General features: G+C 37.4%; 1 long non-coding RNA gene across 1 annotated transcript; it reads left to right on the forward strand.

Moving 5' to 3' along the window:
• Positions 1–5,917: 5,917 nt before the first annotated feature.
• LOC134296653 (uncharacterized) lies at positions 5,918–16,189 on the forward strand. Its single transcript, XR_010003474.1, has 2 exons — positions 5,918–6,690; positions 15,985–16,189. It is a non-coding gene; the product is annotated as an uncharacterized LOC134296653 (long non-coding RNA).
• Positions 16,190–17,197: the final 1,008 nt, after the last annotated feature.

Raw genomic sequence — 17,197 nt, forward strand, 5'->3', positions numbered from 1 at the left:
TATACTACTTCAGAAGATGGAGAAATTTTACTTTATTGGGAATGATTCTCTGTAAGAGATTCTTTAGGCATGTATTCCCATATTGATAAAGTTTGGGCTGGTGGGTCCTTAAGATTCCTTCCTACTATACAATTTTATGATTCTGAATATAAGTTTGATTGAGCTCAACAGTGGTTAGAATAAACACATTCAGAATATCTGAGAGGCCTCTTAAGAATTTCTTCTTTCATTTTTTTTGAGCCCATTAGTTTTCAGATAATGCAACCAGTACTGAAATTTGAATGGGATGCTGTTTTTTTTATTTCAACTTGTTATACAGGCAGAATTATCATAAACATCCTCCCCCCTATTTTGCCCCATATGAATGCAAGTGTATGCATGTTTACTCAGAAGTTGTCCCACAAAATTAAGTGAAACTTCTTCCCTAGGAGATATGTGTAGGACTCAGTGTCACTATTCTAACTGAGTAGGTAAAGAGCTTAGACGTCTAACTAAATGTCAAGTCATGTCAACCTTTCTTTCTTTTGTAACATATATCTCATTAGAAGGTCTCACCTTTTTGAAATTATAAAATAAATTAGATTATCATAACTTCATTTATAAAATCAGAAACAGAAACAGAGTTAAGTAATGGCAAATTTCATAAGCAAATTATGATCACATATGTCATCATGATCTCAGAAGGTATGTCCAAAACAAAAAAAGCTAGCCTGCTAGCTGGCCAGCCATTATCTACTTGTTGTATATTATAAATGCCAACAGCTGAACAAGTTCATTGTAAAGGCTGTATTCCTGTATATTTGAACAGAACTACGAAATCAGGAATCTCTGCACAATACCTGAGGCAAACCATTAATAATGATCCTTTGTATCAATGTTTTGGTCCATTAAATTGGGACATAACTTAAAACCTGCCAACAACTTAGGACCAAGGAGGAGGAGGAGGAGGAGGGCAAATGTGCAAAGCAAACATTAATCTTTTGCATCAAATGAAAAACTGTTTTTGCTAACCTATTTTTTGCTCTCTTATTCAAAAACAGCATCTTATAATTTAATTGGGAGGTTGTTTGCTCATCAGGAACATGATTAGTACTTATGATCTAAAATGTGTTCAGCAATTTTTCTTTGAAAACTTTTTGGAACTCTGCAATAACATAATGAATCTCAATAAAAGGCAGACAAGAACAACCTTATGCAACTTTCATTAAATAAAGTATTTACATTTTATTGTGAATCTGGTTTCAAATAATTCCATAAGATTTTATATAAAGTTTATGATGGAATACTCAACAATCATTTCCAATCTTTTGAATCAAAAGGATGCCTTTTATATGCCAGTTTCCAGAAAAGTATACATGTCTGCTACACCAGGAAAAGAGCCTTGCAGCACCTTGAAGTCTTGTGGCACCTTAAACATTTTACAGAGAACACTTGCTTGGCTAAGCTTCAGTTTCTATTTCAATTCAAAATTTCATATTAATGGAAGCTTTGTCCAAAGTCAAATACTGGCTTCATGAGAATAATTGGAACACAGCAATTCCTGTTGACTTTACTTTTAATTCTGATCAAGAGACCTTTCAGTTGCAATGTATACATTATCAACATAAATCAATAAATAAATGCCACATCCAGTGGTACTAGCTTGACCTCCAGAATGGATGGAAAATAGAAAACTAATAAAATACTACAAATGTTTCTATTATATCCCACATTAAATAGCGATTTACAAATCTATGTGTTGGTATAAAAAGTGCTTTCAAGATATTTAGATTGAGGGAAGTAATACTACTACTCTATACTGTTTGGTCTGACCTCATCTGGAATACTGTTTTGAGCTCTGGGCACCACAATTCAAGATGAAAGATGACAAGCTGGAAAGTGTTCAGAGGAGGCTGGCCAAAATGGTAAAAGGTCTGGAAGACATGCCCTATGAAGAGCTGGGGTAGTTGAACTTGGAGAAGAGAAGGTTAAGTGGTGACATGACTTTAAATGTCTGAATGTGTCATATTGAAGATAGATTAAGTTAGTTTTCTGCTGCTCCAGAGACACAGAGTAATGGATCAAACTACAGGAAAAGATATTCCACCTAAACATTAGGGAGAACTTCTTACCTAACACTGAGTGCCCCTAGTCAGTGGAACACATGCCTCAGAGTGTGGTAAGGACCCCTCTCTGGATGTTTTTAAAGAAGCTGGATGGCTATCTGTCATGAATATCCTTGTGTCTGTCAACATATGAGGTCCCTATCGGCGACATGGACAGGTTTGCCTATACTTTTACAACGGAGCCCACCAGCTCCCATCCCATGACATAGAGCAACTTCCAGGGGGGCTTCATCATAAAATTATAGGTGAACCGGTGTATACTGCCGTTGCAACATGGGAGGCTTCCCGTGTTGAATAGAAGTCAATGGGGGGAAGCAGGGGTAGCTGATGCTTCCCCCCATGGAATGGGGATTCGGGTCAGTTGGGTGATGGGGGCATGGAGCGACGGGTTCCCTACGTCTACCGATGGGCACTGCTTGATTTGTCACAATGTGTGGTGATTCTGGGGGCCCATCTGATGTGGTCGTATAACTTCAGTGTTCTAATAGAATTCATGAGGTTTTCACCAAAGGAGACACACTAATGTGTGAAAGTATTCATTTAATGCTAGTTGTAATTCACCTTAGGTTTAAAGTGTCTTAAATATTAAAGTTTAGAACCACCAACAAGCAAGTTTATCTTTTTAACAACATACAAGTAACTTCCCATCCTGCCCTAGGAGGCAGTTAGCTCCTCCTCCAAATGCAGTGGTGGCTGGGTCATCTTATGTCATTAGGAATACTGAATCCATTCCAGATTCACTATCCCCTAAATAGGAGCCAACATAACATCACAATATTACAATATCCCCTGATGAAAACAGTAAAATACAGCGATTTCTGCAGGTAAAAACAGTATTCAATCTCAGACTAGTAAAGGTAGTTTTGGGGAAAGATTGGATTTAAGACATACATGACTACAGCAGTTACATTTTTAGCCAATCTTTCCCCAAAACTACCTTTTCCCCTTTGTCCCATTGGAATATCAGTGGATAGACTTTTTAAAAATAAAACCTTATTGCATATATTAAATTTGGGTTATAAAGTCAGCAGAAAAGATATCTCCTTGGTTACAATTTCTTAATTTCAGACATTCCTATGTCAGCATATGGAAAGAGCACATTGGGCCCTTGGTATCTACTAAGTTTTAATTTCAGGATCCCCATGGATACCAAAATCTAAGGATGTTCAAGTCCTATGATATAATGGCATATTAAACCAAGGTTTGCATTTTTATTTTCAAACCATTGGTTCTGTCAATATGGATATGGATTCTATATGTAGCTGGACACTCTCTTGATCTTGTCTTTATTGTGGACAGGGATGGAATTGTTGGGTTGGAGGAACTCTCAAGTGTTCTGTCATGGACTGACCATCACCTGATTAGGTTTAAACTAACCACAACCTCAAACCTCCGCAGGGATGGAGGACCTATTAAGATGGTCTGCCCTAGGAGACTTATGGATCCAGATGGATTTCTGATGTCTCTTGGGGAGATTCCTGTCAAAGTGGCAGATGATCATGTTGAAGTTCTAGTTGACCTCTGAAACACAAAGGTGGCCAGAGCAGTAGACACGATCACCCTCGAGCCTCTTCTCTTGGATCCTTGGTTTACCAGGGAGCTAGAGGTGATGAAGCGTGCGAGGCGGGGACTAGAGTGCCACTTGTAAAAGATTCGGTACGATTCCAGCTGAACACGGGCTAGAGCCTCACTTAAGGCCTACTCAATGGTAATAGGGGCAGCCAGGAAGGCTTTCTCAACTACCTGTATTGCGTCTGTAACTAATAGTCCAGCTGAGTTGTTCCAAGTGGTTAAGGGACTCCTCCACCCTGGTTCCCAGGGGAGGTTCCTGATCACTCGCCGACTTGATGTGGCAAGTTTGTCCATCATTTTGCAGACAAAGTCACTCGGATATGATTTTTGTAACCTTTGTATTCATAATTATGAACGCTTTATTGGATAACTGTAGATCCTATGTGAATGAGATTCACAAAGTAATTTGTTTTTTAATCTTCTTTAACAGATTTTTAAATAAGCTGGTGTTATTTGCTAGTTTTAAGCTATTATGCAACTTTGTAATGGTGGTGGGGGATTTCAGAACCTTTGATGGATTGAGTTTCATGACATCTGAATCTGGTTTACCAAACTGCTCAGAGTGCAGGCCTGTCTTGCCACATTCTGTATCTTGATTGTGTGAGTCTTCCAGTTTCATGGTTTTTCATACACACACATATACCCAGAAAAACACATATTCATGCTAAAATTTGAAGGCAGGTATTTCTATTTTAAATCGAACCAGCCAAAGATATTACACAAAAGCTTAGTCTGCCAAAGAAGTCATCCTTGATAAAGTGTTTTTTTCCTCTCATATTTCATTATCTGGGAAACTCTAACCAAAATCTAACTTCTCTCAAAGCACCTCAATTACCATAACAAGTAGTGAGGGAACTGCTACTTACACAATATGTTCTATTATGCTTGTGCACACTTGGGGAAAAGTAGAAAGACTTTTAAAATATTTATAAAGAAAGGGCTTACAGAAAGAAACATAAACCTAATATCAAAGATGAACAACTTCAGCAAGTGAGGGCCAGCCTTCTTCCACAAGATGCTTCAGAGGCCACATATATTGCCAAAAAAAACCCAGACAATCAACACAATTGTTGTTGTTGTCATCATCATCATCATCCCAAACAGAAAACAAAAAAGCAAAGAAACATGTGCCCGAAACTCATTTTGGTTTTGAAAAATGGTGGTGGTGTAAAGGGAGGGGGGGGGGGGGGCTTGAAACAAAAACAGTTAGTGGATTGACATATTTAAGAGGTGAATCAATGTTTCCAAAGGCATTCTCAGGAAGTTGAGGGTCACAGCCACAAAAGCAGCTTTTGGGGTCATTGCAGCCCCAAACTTTGCCTCCTGTGGTAGACCACAGGAGAAACATCTTTGCAAACATTTGCCACTTCCTGTAGAGACATTTCCCATGATTTATTTACAGACTGAAACAGAATGATTAGTTTTGTGGCCTAAACAGCAACCACAAAGCCACTGCTGAATTATTCTGAGATGATACTATATGTTCTAGTCTCTGAATTCTCTGCCAAGGGAGGCAGGCTAACTCTTGTTCTGCTTCCCATTTATCAACATACAAGCACAGGTTTTTTTCCTGGTGGCTTTTTGGGCATCTAAGATGACATATTTCTGGAGAAAATTTTAATCTGATGGGGATTTAATTTTTTCCCTCTTCGATAGCTGTTCCCTGAAGTGTTTTGTAAGCTTTAGGGTTTTCATCCTGCTGTGTTCTTTGTATGTTATTACTAGACATATTGGCCACTTTTTTGTGGGGAATGTAGGACAAAAATGACCATTCTGCTGGAGAATTAAAGAAAAGAAGAATGATTCCACTCAGAGCTAGTTTGGTGATCTGCATAAACCCCCAGAAATATATGCAAAAGTGCTCATCAACTGAAAGAACATTTGACTTTATGAATGAACAGTCAGTATTACAGATGCCAATTTTTCTGCACTCGTCTTACTCAAATATTAGTGACAAAGTCATTCAGTGCAGATGAAATGGAAAATAATGGCAATCTTAAGTGTCCAGGTAATTGTGCAGCTGCTTGAGGAAGCAATGTATTCGAGTTGTTAAATTATTTCACATCCTGATTAATAAAATAATCACCCCATGAGCAGCAGCACTGGCGTGAACTGTCAGGACCATTAATATATTCTTCTCCGATCACCATGTCAAGCTCTCTTATTGGCAAGGTCGCAAAGAGGCAGGAGGGGCATTGCAGAGTTCTTTGATATGCTTATTTTTGTTGTAGAATTTAACATGCTGGTGGTATCATTGTTTTTGAAGGGAACTGGTAACATCAGACTCAAAAGAGAAGGATTTCCTTTGTTAAGCACATCTAAACTCTGGTTTTGCCTTGCCAGATTCAAAGCTATGTGGTTTTCAGGAATGTTTTGTAGGTCAGATGACCTCATAACACATCTTATGACCTCATAACACAGTCACCCAAAGTGTCTCATGTTGCTCCTCTTCACCACAGGGCATGGGGAAGCCACTGGCCCATATTGCTGGGCTCCTCTGGTAGCTGATCCCATGGGGAGAAGTGTGGTGTGTGCGTGAAGCATGCTGCTTCCCCCATGAAAGTCAATGGACACACGGAAAGCCTCCTGTGTTGCAGCAGTGTCATGCCAGTTCTTCCCCCCTTCACCCATGGAGCCAGCACAACGTTGTCTGATGGGAGTTGGCAGGCTTCATGGGTGATCAGGGCCAGATCAACATTTGCTGTCAATTTTAACCCCATATGATGAGATTGCTAGTGGACTTGGAAATGCCTTTCAGCTATAGTTTCCAACTGCAAAAGAGATACTCCAATGAACCATCTTCTGGAATAGTTGTGAATTAGGAATGGAATGTTTGATTTTCCCACTTCCCAGAAGTGGTCAAAAAGGAGACACCAGTATTTCTTTCAAGAGTGTTGAAATATTCATGATCCCTTCTCCCTACCAAAGGATAGAAAATTCACCACAGATTTTCTAGACACTCAAGAAATTTTCTTCAGAAAACCATAATGTATTGAAGAACAACTGTCCAATGGTAAGTCTACCTCTCACCATGGTTGTTTCATTTTGCACAATCTTTTGAAAAAGAGAGACAAACAGCACAGGAAGGATGGATTAGATACCAGGAATATATGAGGTGACCAAGGTTCAAATTCCCTTTCAGTAATGGAAACCCATTGGGTATCCTTGAGCTAGTTACAATCTTCCAGCCTCAGAGAAAAGCCAACGGTAAAGCTCATCTGAACATACCTTGCTAAAAAATTCCTGTGATAGGATTTCAAATTCACACAATTTACTGCTGCTGCTGTTGTTATTTTTGTTGTTGTGTGTCTTGAAGTCAGGAATTTACATACAACAACATATGTAAATACTTCAGAAATGAAAAGCAATCAACAGGCAATTTAATGTGAGACCCTCTTTCTCAGATAAAACCAGAACATAACTATTCCTAGCACTTCTATAACATCTCTTTGATAAATTGTTTGATGTGTCTACAAATCAAACAATTATTATTACATCAGCCAAGGTTCTGTTTCCTTATTCAGCATTTAAAGAACTGAATATTAAAAATGATAAATGACATCTATCATGTCAAACAAATGATATAACAAGTCTGATCTTGTGCATCCTTATTTTTCATTTGCAAAATATTTGTTGGAGGAAACCTATTTTGCCGTATATAAAGATTTGCAGTTTTTATTGCATCATTTCTGCTCTGTATTATTTGTAATATCTGGCTTTGGTTGTGTTTCATGCATACACACATCTTAATTAATAAATCATTACACCTTGGTTCTCTACTTGGAAGATTGACAACAAAATGTATTTTTCATTTGTAATTTAGTCTTGGGAATAGTCACCTTGTCAATGCCTTGATTGCTTTTCTCATTCTTTGGGGACAAATTTGGAAGCTCTGTAGAATTTTTCTGAACTGGGCAGGTACAGCTAGTCATTGGATTTGTGTGTGTGTGTGTTGTCTCTATAATATTGTTATTTGAATTCAAGACAACATTTTAGTTGATGTGTGCCTGGAGTGGAAAAAAAAACAATTACAGTAAAATTGTCTGATGTTCATTTCTATCTGGTTTGGCAATAATTGCATGCTAACATATTTTAAATAAAATGACAACTACCATTGTTTCCCTTTTTGCTAAAATTAGAATAAAATGCTAAAATTAGAATGAAAATAATGTAAAGCTTGACAGTGCTGATGAAAACCACCGTGCTTTTAGTTGACAAATGCAGGTGCTAAACCCATTAACATTTCTCATCCAATTTGAAACATTGTAAAGCTTTAATTTATGAAAGATAACATAAAACCTGGTGAGGATAACTAAAAAGGTAAAGGTAAAGGTTTCCTCTGACATTAAGTCCAGTCATGTCTGACTCTGGGGGTTGGTGCTCATCTCCATTTCTAAGCCAAAGAGCCGCCGTTGTCTGTAGACACCTCCAAGGTCATGTGGCCGGCATGACTGCATGGAGGACCGTTACCTTCCCACCAGAGCGGTACCTATTGATCTACTCACATTTGCATGTTTTGGAACTGCTAGGTTGGCAGAAGCTGGAGCTAACAGCGGCTGCTCACGCTGCTCCCGGGGTTTGAACCTGGGACCTTTCGGTCTGCAAGTTCAGCAGCTCAGTGCTTTAACACACTTCGCCACCGGGGTTCCTTGGTGAGGATAACTGCTGTACTAAAATTCAACACTACATGAAAGATCAAAGAGATCATGGGTTTGCAATTAAAAATATAATTATACATTTTGATAAGTTTTAATGACTCTGTCACATTGCTTCCCAATTAGAATTCAAACCCATTTGTATCCAATAGTTTTTGTTTAGAAATGCTTTATCAAATACTAAAGCTAGTTTGCTTCTGGTCCAACAAGTATTGACAGTTTGTCAGTTTGGCATCATTTCCGGGGGTATTTTATGTGAAAGTTTGTACTTTATAGAAGAGTTATATATAATCATTTCACATTATCAGAAGCCCACATCTGATGGCCTCTGTCTGGTGATCTAGAAGATTTTTACAAATTTTCCTATCTTCAATGAGACAGGATGCCTTCATATTAAGGAGGCAATTCTTCACTAATTTCATTTCTGAAGGAGACACTGAGTAATATTAGCAATTTCTTTCTGCTGTGCAAAAGTACAGTTTTGAAGGACTATTTGCAAGTCTATAATATGCAAAAATCGTGTAATGTTTGTATGTATATATGTGTAAAGAAAACAGCCTTTTTCTGCTCGGAATATTTTTTTTCACAAAAATTGGTTTCTGAAATGCCTCTCTGCACAGAACCTTTCTTGTTATTCTCCTTGAATATTCTTTCAATTCTAACTTGAAACATTGTGATATACTACCAAAAAATTGTTCTATCTGATTTGTCATTGATCCACTCCTTTGGATTTCATACAAATCTACCATTTGCCAAAATATACGATCCTGTGCTCTTCTTTTCCATTTCTGGTTGAATAACTTAACCATTGGTTCGAGGTCTGGTGAAGGGCCGCTTGATATACAGTTCATTAGTCACTATGTCAATCAGTTGTCTTTTGCTCGTGTTATATGCCCTGCCCATCTTCTATTTTGCCTCATAGATCCCATTTACCACATCGCATAACCCAGTTCTTTGACGCATCTCTTTGCTGCTGACTTTATCTCTTATTGTCATGCCACACATCCTTCTTTCCATTGCTTTCTGAGTCACTGCCAGTTTTTCCTCCTCTAACTTTGTTGTTGCCCATGTTTCAGAACTCTAGTGTTGAAAATATCTGCTCTGACCTTTATTGGCAGCTTAGCATCTGTTAGCAGTGTCCGGTTTCGATTAAAAGCTGCCCAAGCCACTTTCCGTCTTCTTGTCCATTCTCCATTTACCAATTCATTCAACAATACATTTTGTCCAAGATATACATATTCAGTCAATTCCTCCATTTCATCTCCATTTATGGGAGCCCCCAGTGGCACAGTGGATTGTGAATTGAAGGTTGGATTGCCTTGTGAATTGAAGGTTGGATTGCTGACCTGAATGCTGTCAGGTTTGAATTCAACTTGGGGAGAGTGCAGATGAGCTCACTCTATATGCTCCAGCTCCATGCGGGGACATGAGAGAAACCTCCCACATGGATGATAAAAACATCAAAACATCTGGGCGTCCCTGGGCAACGTCCTTGCAGATGGCCAATTCTCTCACACCAGAAGCAACTTGCAGTTTCTCAAGCCACTCCTGACATGAAAAAAAATATCTCCATTTATAACGATGAGGCCCTGGACACATGGCTCTTTTTTCATGCATTTTGTTTTCTTCAAGTTAATTTCCATCCTACTGATTTTGAGATTTGAGCTACCATGTTTCCCCAAAAATAAGACACTGTTTTATATTTAATTTCCCCCAAGAAGACACACTATGGCTTATTTTCAAGGATGTCTTATTTATATTAAGTATGGTACAACAATCGGCATTTATGGGATGATCTCTCTGGGTTCAGCAGCAGGCAGCTTGATGAAGCTTTTCACCTATCCCCTGGTGTTTGTGTGGGGTGAGAGAGACCCACAGACTATTGCTGGTTGGTGTTGGGAGAGAGACCCACAGTGGGGAGTAAAACAGCAGCCACAGCTTTACTTCTTCCCCCTGAGGACACACAATACCTAAAGCAGAGCATCCTGCTCCTTACTTCACTGAGGAGACTTTTACTTTCACTTTCTATGTCTCCCTCTATGCTTTAGCTTGCCGTACACACAAAATGACCAGGATCTGATGGGGGAGCTGACTTTGTATGCTGCATAGCCACGCCTACAACTATGTCTTATTTTCAGGGTATGGCTTATATTGCACAAATTTTTAGAAATCCTGCTATGGCTTATTTTATGATTATGTTTTATTTTGGGGAAAACAGGTTCGTTGTTGGAGAGTATGTTGAAAATCTTCCAAATACATGGCAAAAAAAGATGTAATTGTCTGTGAAGAGGAGATCAGAAAGGGTGGAGTAGTCACATCTGAAGCCTACTTGTTCCCTGTTGATTTCCATATCTTGAGATAGTCTTTGTAGCAGGATCCTTGTGAACAGTTTATATAGTTGAGAGAGGAGTGTAATAAGATGATTGTTGCTAAGGTCTAGTGTCTCCTTTCTTCATTAGAAGTATGGTTTCAGATATTAGTAGCAGTAAAAACAAAATTAAAATGAAGCATTTTGTTTTAAATATGTTGCTTTTGTGTGAAAAAAGACTATATTTGTGCAAAATACAATGCCTTCTTTTAAAATACATTGCCTTAGCACATTTTTAAGCATAAAATCTCTTTGTGTTTTAGTGAAAAAATGTTGTAAAAATACAATTTAGAGAATGCAAAGAAAAAACTCTACATGGTGACAGAATTAGATATATCCTTAAAATTTACATTTCTATAATAATGGAGTAAGAAGTTATGTACATATGGAAAAAGTGTAAAAAAAAGCAGTACAAAAGAGATAAGAAATGAAATGCAACAAGAATTCTAGCATGGGTACCATTTTGTCTTTTCACTGAATAACTAGAGAAATCCCTATAATTCAGTTATAAAATGTCATTGTCTTTATATAAATATTGTTATTTATAAAGAACTCTTGTTTTAACATACTTTGCATCTCAATTTATTAGTTGTTCTGGTCGATTAACATTTATAACATTTATGACTTGTATTTTATGTTTTGCCAAATGGTCTGTTGACTGTAATAAAAGCTGTTGTTTTTGTTGTTGTATTTATGACTTGAAATGTGTCTAAACCCACAAATGGCATTGGAATCATATATTAAGGCATGAATCGGTAACCTCAAGGTTAGAATTCTGCAATGTGCTATACATAGGGCCACCTCTGTATCAAGTTTGGAAACTTCAATTAGTTCAAAGCACAGCAGCCAAACTTGTTACATGAAAATCTGTGAGTGAGCATATTACACCCATATTAAAGTCACTCCACTTGTTGCCAATTAGTTTATAGGGAAAGTACAAAGTATTGGTTTTGACCTTCAAAGCCGCACATGGTTTGCGTCTAGGTCAGGGGTCTCCAAACTAAGGCCCGGGGGCCGGATGCGGCCCTCCAGAGTAATTTTCCTGGCCCCCGCCCTCAGTTTTATAATATAATATATTGTATATACATATAATATTGATATTAATATTATAATGTAATACAATATAACACTAATAATAATACCATATAATAATATTAATTATATATTCTATATTACATATAATATTACTAAAATTACAGTATAGTGGTATAGTTCAATATAGTAATATATAATGCTAATATTGTGCTATGCTAATAATATAATATAATGTATGTACATATAATTTGTAAGCCACTCTGAGTCCCCTTTGGGGTGAAAAGGGTGTGATACAAATGTAGTAAATAAATGCAGTAAATAAATACATAATAATAAATAAATTTTAGACTTAGGCTCGCCCAAAGCCTGAAATGACTTGAAGGCACACAACAACAACAACAACAACAACAACAACAACAATCCTAATTAACTTGACTATCTCATTGGCCAGAAGCAGGACCACACTTCCCATTGAAATCCTGATAAATGTATGTTGGTTAAAATTGTTTTTATTTTTAAATATTGTATTGTTCTTTAATTGTTCTTTTATTGTTCTTGTTGTTACTGTTGTTGTTGTTTTTGCACTACAAATAAGACATGTGCAGTGTGCATCGGAATTTGTTTGTATTTTTTTTTCTAATGATAATCCGGCCCCTCAACAGTCTGAAGGATTGTGGACTGGCCCTCGGCTTAAAAAGTTTGAGGACCCCTGGTCTAGGTTACCTACAGGATCATTTTCTCCAGTACAATCCACCCTGGACACTTTTTACATTTACTCCAGCCAGCCAGAACTCCACTGGCAACCATTACCCAGAGGATCTTTTCATCAGTCACCCCTAAACTGTGGAATGACCTGTCAGAAGAAATTCATCAGCTAAATCAGTTGTCAGAATTTAAGTGACAACTAGACCTATCTCTTCCAACAGGCATTCCCAATCCATTTTAACTAAGAATTATAGATTGTTTTGTGTATTTTAACACGTGTATTTTACAGAATCTTTAAATCTAGGAACCAATGAAATTAAGCCACTGTACTTGGATTTCAATTCAATTCTATGTACATTATGGAAAATGCTGAAATGCTTTCTGGACTATAGCTGCAACTGAGGTGGTGATGATTTCTTTCTTAGATATCATGGCCAGGATATTAAAGTGGATCTGTCTAAATGAAATTCCCCCGATACAGCAGAAGATTGCTTAAACTTTCTAATTTGTGACCTATGATTGTTCTCAGTTAAATGTGATATTAGGGTCAAGGTCTAACATGAAGTCACATGGCAGGCCACAAATTCATTACATTACTTCATTTTAATTCCTGTGGTAAGGCAGCTGAGAACATGTTCTTTTACCTTTGACCTCAAGTTGCAAAGGAAATCAATCTTCTTTTAGTTGGCATGATTATGAAAAGCCCTAGAGAATCAGTGGCTAGGCAATAAAAGCTTTTAGTATTGGAACATATTTGTATACACACACTTAACATGGATGCCATATGCCACTGTTACCAGTAAGAATAATATCATAAATGGATCTTGGCATTTATAATTTGTTTATACAAGGTCATCCATGTACATGGTGCTTTACAAAGTAATAACAAACAGATCCTTGCCCATAGGAGACTACACTGTAAAATTTGACACTGGGCTGGCAATGTATATAATTATGTATCTGTTCTTTTCTGTCCTTACATTTCTATTTTAGTATTAGATGGTTCTAAAATAAAACATATGATATGCACAGTATGCTTTCTCAGTGCAATATAATTATTTATAAGTACTAATCCAGAAGTTTTATCTGAAAATGTATTTTTAGTTGAATGCTTACTCATCATATGAGGCAAGTTTTGTGGCACATATTCATTCAAGTTATGCTGCATGATGAGGAAAATGATATAAAAGGTTGCAACCTCCCTGTTTGCTGTAGCAGCTCAGCCGAAAGAAATGTTATATAGTTGGTCATAGCTTTTTCATTAGCAGTGTCACCTGCCTGTCAATCTTCATATTTACCAAGAGGAAAAACCATCAACCACCCTGCTGTGTGCTGAATGCAATAGCATTGTAATGTCAGAGCACCATGAGATGGGTAATGGTTTATGATAGAAATAAATCATTTATAAGAGGAAACCTGGGAGAATTGCAAGCTTTTGTAAGGGATATATCCCAGTATAGTTATTACTGACAGTTTTCTCAAATGCACCAGTTTGATAAGGCAAGGGTTTATTGCATATAATCATGTACTGAGGCAGAGAGAAGGTCTGAATTTCCCCATAAGCTTAGGGGATGTGGGAAAAGAGAAGGATCCTACTTCATTCATTAAAAGATGGTTCATTTGGTCTCCTGTATTTTGCTAGGATGGTTTCTTTTTAGCAAGCCAAAGCAGATAACATTGACCACTCACAGCATTAATGTATTAGTGAAGTCTAAGATGAGATGCTTGCTTTTGTAAGAAGATGTCATTTGAAATGCAAAATATCTCTGTATCTAATTGTGTGTCTTTAGAGCATGAATAAGTGAACAATGCAACACTATGCAGTACATTGCCACAGGCACTGTAAATAGACTACATAATCACTAAACTAAAAAGGGCTTCATTGTTTTCAGACTATGTATAAACAAAATAATGACTTCCTGAATATACATATTTTTAAAAAACTGAGAGAAATATGGGCCACATAGAGAAAATTCTCATGGCTAATCTTGCAGTGATAGATGCAATATTCTGCAATATTCTGCATCCTGGTTGTCATTATAAAGACAGGAATGTGCCACTAGCACAAAGAACTTATGTCATATGATCTTAAAGATTTCATCTTATTATCCTTTCACCTTAAAATTGTTCTTCTTGAGATAAAAACAACTTGATACACAGGAATCCTATGATGGTATTGTTCCTGCCTAGGAATATAGATCTGGAGCAGAGTGCATGACTCTCAGCTGCTCCCTATGTGAACCCTAAGGCGGGATGAAAGATGTAGTTCTTCAGTAATTTTCTTCATAAAGTAATTTTTGCAATTTTCTTCCACTTGAAAGTCCTAAAGAACTGCACCATTTCTGAAGATGATTCACAATTTGGAACTTGTTCCATGAAAAATCGTATGCATTATTTTACTTTTCCTGCACACAAGATGTTGAGACCTTATTCTGTGCAAAATTCAAACACGGCTTTTGGGCAGAAACCAGCATTTCCTGCATAGGTAGAAGCAGTTTATTCAGAGAAAAGGCAGTTTCAGTGTTACATGGCCATGCACATATTTTTGCATAAAATAACTCAGAAACTGCAATTATTCTCATCTGTCTAGAATTCTTCTCATCAGAGTTTCTTGGTAATCAAGAAAAACTTATTTCAACTATTTTTAAGCATTTGATACAATATTCTTTCTCATATGATATGATATTTTAAACTTTGTAGATTAGGTGATTACAGCTTCTCAAGTCACTTCTAACACAAAAAAATGTTGATTTATGTGTTTATTTTTACAATCTAAATTCATTGGGTATCCTATGGGAATTCGCATAAAACTTTTCCTTCCTAAAGTCTTCATTTGAATTTTCTTATGATTTCAAAAGTGTAGGAAGTGCTAATATGAAATACAGAAGTGTATTGATACGTTTTACAGCCAATTTAAATTTTGCCAAGTATCACCCTCCAGAACATGTTGACATACAAAAGCTGAACATCAAAGTTAACAGATGAAAGACAGATTAGTTTCTCAAAGAGCTGTGTAATTACTGAAATGATGCCAATACTTAACCAAATTGTTTGAAGCCCTGGGGTTGTAACCTGGTCAGTTCTGTTTTTAGTCCCAAGACACTACACATTTTAATAGTTTTCATCCTTAAAGGAAATGTAGCAATCCTATTAGCCTCTGAGGAAGTTCCAAAATGGCAGATCTACTTACTAATGTATCCACATAAGCCCTAAGGCCTGAATCCTATTATTAGTTTCAACTAAACTAGATCTCCTGAATATGATTTACCTCATAATTTAACAACTGAGTGAGTGGGCCAACTCTAGTTGGAACAAAGTGGTTTTCTTTTCCAGACCTGCTGTAATTCCTTTGGAATTGAGTTTTTAACATCATCATCGTTGTTGTTGTTGTTGTTGTTGTTGTTGTTGTTATTATTATTATTACTATTAAACTTATTATTGATCTTTCTTGAAACCTAGCTTCTCCCACACTCCTCTCACATTTAGATTCCTGAAAGTGGAATAATGTAATTTGGGTCAACATAAAATTTATTATATTTTGCAGAATTCGCTGGTATCAAAGAAAAAAAATGTTACTGCCTGCAAGAAACAAGGCAAGGCATTCAGCATGCATGGATCACTAAGAATCAACCAATCACAAGCTGAGCAGCACCTGCATTCCATAGAGCCAGTCACCAAACTATGCATGAACCTGGACCTCAAAACAAGCTAACCTGAATGAAAGATCATTATATATTTATGCAAACAAATCTCTGTGCAGGATGCAATGACGTGATTTTTTTTTGTTTCCCTTTGTTAAATATTTTCATAGCTCACCATTGCTTGGCAATCCAACAGAAAACCCTTTGTGATTCCAAATGGGGTTGCAACCCATGAGTTGGGAACAACTGCTCTAACAGTTTTGTCACATGTGTTACTGGAATCTCACCAGATCACTGCAGACTGCAGCGATCCCAGTGGCACCTGTCTAGGGGGCGGGAGGATGTGTTGCCCCATGCCCTGCACAGTCCTGGTTTATCACACTGAGGAAAGCATTCACTAGCCAGCTTTTCCCATTGAGGGCAAAGCAACATGAGAAGCCTCCCGTGCTGCCACAACTGGCTTTTTTTCAGTGGTGACTTTGGTTCCCTGGAAGTACTTCTCCAGTGTGTGGTGGGAGCCGGTGGGCTCTGTGGCAAAGCTGTTGTGGAACCAGAGCAAAATTTGCCCCGTGTGTAAAGGTCCTTTGAGAATGAAAGATCAACTGTGAACTCAGAATTGTCCAATTCTCACAGATAAATAAAGAAATAAGGAGGGGGGCATATAAGAAGATGGAGAAACCATGGATTGGGAGGAATTAGAACACCACCGCTGTGGAAAGATAAACACACTTTGAACTTTCTCAAAGCAATTTCAATAAGACTTGCTGTGATAAGAAGAGAGGTTAGGCAAGTATACTCCAGTCTTAAACAAGATGGGTTTATAATGACAGAACCCGTTTTAGGAGTCTTGTGTGATAGCTTTCTGTGTTTTATATCAGTCCACTCTTCTCCAAATTCTGCTATAATATGAAGATGAGCATCAATGAACTTTCTCATTTCTCCCTCTCATTCTGGAGGACAAATGGTAAACCCTCCCCTTCCATAGCCTTCACTGTGGACAATGGGAAGTTAAGGAGCCAGGTTCATTTCTTGGTTCATTTCTGTTAAGCTGCTTTCTTCAAATATGATAGAAATGAACTGATCTACCAAAACATGTGGTTAATCCACTGAATTTCC

The sequence above is a fragment of the Anolis carolinensis genome, chromosome 2, assembly GCF_035594765.1.
Source record: "Anolis carolinensis isolate JA03-04 chromosome 2, rAnoCar3.1.pri, whole genome shotgun sequence".
In the NCBI taxonomy this organism is placed as follows: domain Eukaryota; kingdom Metazoa; phylum Chordata; class Lepidosauria; order Squamata; family Dactyloidae; genus Anolis; species Anolis carolinensis.